Source organism: Canis lupus, chromosome 3 (genome assembly GCF_048164855.1).
Source record: "Canis lupus baileyi chromosome 3, mCanLup2.hap1, whole genome shotgun sequence".
Lineage (NCBI taxonomy): Eukaryota > Metazoa > Chordata > Mammalia > Carnivora > Canidae > Canis > Canis lupus.
Genome location: NC_132840.1, coordinates 68,125,153 through 68,131,154, shown reverse-complemented (window position 1 = coordinate 68,131,154; position 6,002 = coordinate 68,125,153).

Genomic DNA, 6,002 nt, shown 5'->3' with positions numbered 1-6,002 from the left:
GGATATCCACATGCAAAATAATGCATGTAGACCCTTATCTCACTCTATATATAAAAATTAGGGCAGCCCCGGTGGCGCAGCGGTTTAGTGCCGCCTGCAGCCCAGGGCGTGATCCTGGAGACCCTGGATGAGTCCCACGTCAGGCTCTCTGCATGGGGCCTGCTTCTCCTTCTGCCTGTGTCTCTGCCTCTCTCTCTCTCTGCCTGTGTCTCTGCCTCTCTCTCTCTCTCTGTGTCTCTATGAATAAATAAGTAAAAAAAAAAAATCTTAAAAAAAATTAATTCAAAATGGATCAGAGACATCAATGTAAAAGCTAAAGCTGGGGTGCCTGGCTGTCTCAGTTGATAGAGCGTACAACTCTTGATCTCAGGGTCATGAATTCAAGCCCCACGTTGGGCACAGAGATTACTTTAAAAAAAAAAGGGTGGGGGGTCCCTCGGTGGCGCAGCGGTTTGGCGCCTGCCTTTGGCCCAGGGCGTGATCCTGGAGACCCGGAATTGAATCCCACATTGGGCTCCCGGTGCATGGAGCCTACTTCTCCCTCTGCCTGTGTCTCTGCCTCTCTCTCTTTCTCTCTCTGTGACTATCATAAATAAAAAAATTAAAAAAAAAAAAAGCTAAAGCTATAAATCTTGGGTTTATGTCAAGACCTTGGGTTATGCAAAGACTTTTTAGACACAATCCCAGAAGCATGACCCATTAAAATAAATAAATAAATTGGACTTAATCAAAATTCAAGGGATGCCTGGGTGGCTCAGTGGTTGAGCACCTGCCTTCAGCCCAGGGAGTGATCCTGGAGTCCCAGGATCAACACTGCCCCATGTGTCCTTGGGCAGGACTCTGTGAAGAGTCTCTTCTCCCTCTCCCCTCCCCCGCTTGTGCACTCTCTCAAAAAAAAAAAAAAATTTTAAAGAAAGAAAAAAAAGATGCTTAATATCATTAGTCATTAGGGAAATGCACATTAACACCACAATGAGAAACCACTTCCTGTCCACTAGGATGGCTGCCATCAACATGTCAAGTGTCAGTAAGGATGTGAAGAAACAAATTCTCATACACTGCTGATGGGAATACAAATAGTACAGCCACTTTGAAAAAGAGTTTTGCAGTTTCTTTAAAAGATAAATATAGAAATTCCATTTCTGGGGCACCTGGGTGGCTCAGGGTCTGAGTGTCTGCCTTTGGCTCAAGTTGTGATCCCCAGGTCCTGGGGATCACATCCCGCATCAGGCTCCTTGAGGGGAGCCTGCATCTCCTTCTGCCTATGTCTGCCTCTCTCTCTGTCTTTCAAAAATAAATAAAATCTCTTGGGGCAGCCCGGGTGGCTCAGCGGTTTAGCGCCCCCTCCAGCCCAGGGTGTGATCCTGGAGACCCTGGATTGAATCCCGCATCATGCTCCCTGCATGGAGCCTGCTTCTCCTTCTGCCTGTGTCTCTGCCTCTCTCTCTCTCCTCTCTGTGTTTCTCATGGATAAATAAATAAAATCTTTTTTAAAAAAATTCCATTCCTACATATCTACACTAGAAAAAAACATGTTCACACAAAGATGTGTACATTAACATTCACAGCACCATTATTCATAATAGTCAAAAGTGAGAAAAGCCCAAATGTCCATCAACTGATGAAGGAATAAACAAAATGTGGTATATCCATAATGGAATACCAACACTAATAAAAAGTAAAATATAGATACATGCTACAACAGGAATGAACTTTAAAAACATTGTGCTAAATAAAAGAAGCCAAACACAAAAGATTATAATTCAATTCTCATGAAATGTCTAGGAAAGGCAAATCCAGGTGAGATATATGTGACATTCCTCAGGCACTCCTGCCTGCCCTAAAGCTACAGGAAGGAAAAACAAATGACTAACTAATAGAGATCACAGTCCAGAAAGATGTGAGCCTCCCTCAGTTTACAAATGTCTTAGTGGTTTACGAGAAAAAAAAAAGCATTCTTATCAATAACCTAACTCCCAAAAGTAAAGATCCAACTGTCTTAATGTTAATACTTTGCTAGAGGGAGAAACAACCTTAACTTGGCAATGGCAAGGTCTCCAATATGTTGTAGGTCCTCTTTAGCATATGAAAATTCTTTTGGACACTCCCTTTTTCCTTACCTGAAACTCCCACGTGTATAATCAACCATTCCTCACAACCCTGGTGCAGCAGCTCTTTCTGCCCATGGGTCCTGTCCCTGTGCTTTTAATAAAACCACCTTTTTGCACCAAAGACAACTCATGAATTCTTTCTTGGTCCTCAGCTCTGGATCTCACCTACATTCAAAAACTATATCATGTTTGTCTTAGAGTTAAGGGTGGAAATGGGGATTAACTGTCAACAGATATGAATGATCTTATTAGAGAGAAGAAAACGTTCTAAAACTGGATATGGTGATGGTTGCACATGTTGAGGAGGAAAAAATTTTACTCTATCATTCAAATTTCTTCTAGCCAATCTAAGAATTAAACTGACATGAAACAGATTAACAGGAGAAAATCAAATTTCATTGTATATGTATGGGAAATCCACCCAGACATGAGATACCAAAGATAGGGAAAAATGAAGTATATAAGTCATCTGGAACTAAGGAAAGTGGTGTAGGAGTCTGGGACTTCAAAGAGAAGGAAAGCAATTCACAGAGAGATGAAAAAAAATAAATATTTAGTAAGCAAATGTTTGTTGGGCCCTTCAGAAACAATGGGACATAAAGAGGAATTTTAACAAACAGACCGCTAAATTCCTCGCTGTTTACAACCCTTAGTTCATTTTATATACTATAGTTATCCATGGCGATACCTCCCTTCTTGGAACAGGTCCTCTATCTAAATTCTTCTTAGACATTTGGAAGAAAGTCAAAAAGTTTCTTTCTGAGTCTTTTGGGTCTTGATTGTTTTCAGCTTAAAGTAATCTACATGCCAAAATGATACATTTTGGGGTGGACTGCCCCAAAATGGTGGTCCCTACCCAACTTGGTAAATCTAAATCTAAAACTAAACATCATTGAATTGTATGATGAAGTTTTGGAATATAGGTGAGGTCCGGAGCTAACAACCAAGAAAGTTTCTTGAGACACTCTGGTGCAAAATGGTGGTTTTATTGGTTTTATTAAAGCATGGGGACAGGACTCATGGGCAGGAAGAGCTGCTGCCCTGGGCCTGTGAAGAGGGACTGATTATATACCTGGGAGTTGGGCGCGGTTTGGGAATAAAAGTACTCTTTAAGGAATTTTGGAAGCAAGGTTTCCAGGACCTTGAGAGGGCTAGCTATTATTGGAAATATGGTATTATTTACCATCTAATAAAACCTGAGTCATGAGACCCTTCAAATCCATATCGGTGGGCCATGTGCTTGGGGAATGATTGCCAACACGTATCTTGGGGATTTAGGGATAAAGGACATTTCTAAATAAATTTTTAAACTTTAAAGTAGACTTACAGGATCCTGGGGGTCGGGCTAAGATTGCCTTTTGCCCTTAGCAACGAGACAGTTGAGTCGGTAGAGGAAGGTCACTCTGTTTCAAGGACTTGTCAATGTGCTGCCCCAGGCTTGTGCTTTGTCCTCAGCTAGTCCTCCGTTCTCCCATCAATATACTTAAATGGATGAATTTATGGTATGTAAATTATAACCTCAACAAAGTTATTCTTTAAGGGAAAAAAGTTGGTTTGACCAAATTTTTATATTAACTTAATATTTTTTCTTTACTATAAAATTAAGACATTTTCACCTCAAAAATTTTAGAAAATACTAAGGAACAGAAAGAAAAAAAAAATTATATCACCCAATCTTCCATCTTATAACCATTGACATTTAGTATAGATCCGTATAGTTTTTCTTTCTATAGGAATGCAAGCTGAAAAACCAAAAAAACAAAACAAAACAAAAAAACAACAACAACAACAAAAAAAACAAAGCAACAAACAAAAACCCTACCCTTTTCCCTGGACAAAATCTGGTAAAGTTTTACAACAATTCTTTCAAAAATGCCATTGAAATCTTGAACATGCAAAAGTAGAGCGTGTGTTGAGTCTGGATGTAAGGAATGGAAAGAGGGAGCCCTGGGAGGGAGAACACGAAGAGAGCCCCAGCTTGAGTCCCCCTCTCCCACCAAAACAAAACAGAACAAAACAAGAAACAGAGCCCAAATCGAGGATTCCCATGCAGGTAATTTATTTGAGAGGTGGTTCCCAGGGAGCAGGAATGAGAAAGAGAATGTGCAAAAGCTGGTCTAAGGTGTGTTGTCTCTGTGGGCCTGATTTGTGCAGAACCTCCTAAGCAGCTGACAAGATTCCTCCCTGAATTATTCCTACGATGAAGGGAGGCAGAGGCATTTCCCCACCTGCTCCTGACTAGTACTAGTTGAAGGTTGCCCCGGGGATGTTAACACCCACACTCCTGAGCTGTGCTAGGCTGGGCAGATTTATCTACAGCAGAAAGTGGAAAGACACGCAGCCCATTCAAAGCAAAATTGTTAGTATGAGCTGGCATGCAAATCGCTGCAATTATTGCTGAAATCAGAGGTGGGCTGAAGAAATGTGATATGGGGCACCAGACTGGATCCAAGCACCACGAAAAGAAGGTGGAGCTCAAATAGTAAAAATCACCAGAGGACTTTTTTTTTTTAAGATTTTACTTATTTATTCTTGAAAGACACAGAAAGAGAGAGGCAGAGACATAGGCAGAGGGGGAAGCAGGCTCCATGCAGGGAACCTGATGAGGGACTCGAACCCAGTACTCCAGGATCATGCCCTGAGCTGAAGGCAGATGTGCTTAACCGCTGAGCCACCCAGGTGTCCCACCAGAGGACTTTCTAAAAACAGAGAAGTAGAATTCACTTTTTTTGTTGAATCTAAGATGCTACGGACTGTAAAATCCACCATTATTTAATGTACCACCATGAAAGTAAAGACCCTGACAATTAAACTGTGACATGCCTTCAATTGTAAAGCACATTCTTATTTCAGAGATATTAAAATGTGAAAAGTTGCACATTTTAGGATTGACGAAGTACAGACACAATTTAACACTATTTGCATTATTCTAACGTAAATGTCTCCATCTCCATATACTTTAATAGAGTCTGCTAAACACAGAACACTTTGTGCAGCCCCTTTTTTTGTGGAAATTAGGGGGAATAGCTGAATTTCATATCTGAATCAATGTGAACAGAAGAGTGATCTGCTTTAGATATCAAGATAAGCACCCCTGGAGGAAGCAGGAGCTTACAACCAAAGGGGGACCCTGAGTTTCAGGAATCTGAAGAAACTTTGAGAGCAGTACTAGATTTTCCTCAATTCATTGAATGGGAGTTTGAGCCAATCTTAACCAGATCTTAATTTAAAAAAAACAAACAAAACAAAAACAAAACAAAACAAAACAAAACAAAAAAAAAAAAACTGAGATAATATTAAACAGATATTTTATGTCCTTTCTTTCTTTTTTCTTTTCTTTTCTTTCTTTCTTTCTTTCTTTCTTTCTTTCTTTCTTTCTTTCTTTTTTTTTTAAGGATTTTATTTATTCGAGAGAGACACAGAGAGAGAGAGGCAGAGACACAGGGAGAAGCAGGCTCCATGCAGGAAGCCTGACTCAATCCCGGGTCTCCAGGATCACGCCCTGGGCTGAAGGCGGCACTAAACCGCTGAGCCACCAGGGCTGCCTTTTATGTCCTTTTCTTAATTATATTGTTGTTTTTCCTTTTTTATTTTAGGAGGGGAGGGGCAGAGGGAGAGAAAGAGAGAATCCTAAAGTGTTTGTTCCTGGATGGACCCTTCCATTAGTGGACTCTTTTGTCTAGGACCTAAATTAAGTATATCTCACAGAGTTCAATTCAGAAATCTAGAAAGTAAAAACAGTCAGAGGTAGAGGAAATTATTAAATGTGAGGCACGATGCCATGACATTCCACCTATCCCAAAAGAGCCCTTCGATTGACCTATGAAGGAAGCACTTTCTCTTCTTTCTGGCTCTTAGACTCCAAGACGGCGTTCAAGATAGTTTTAGAAT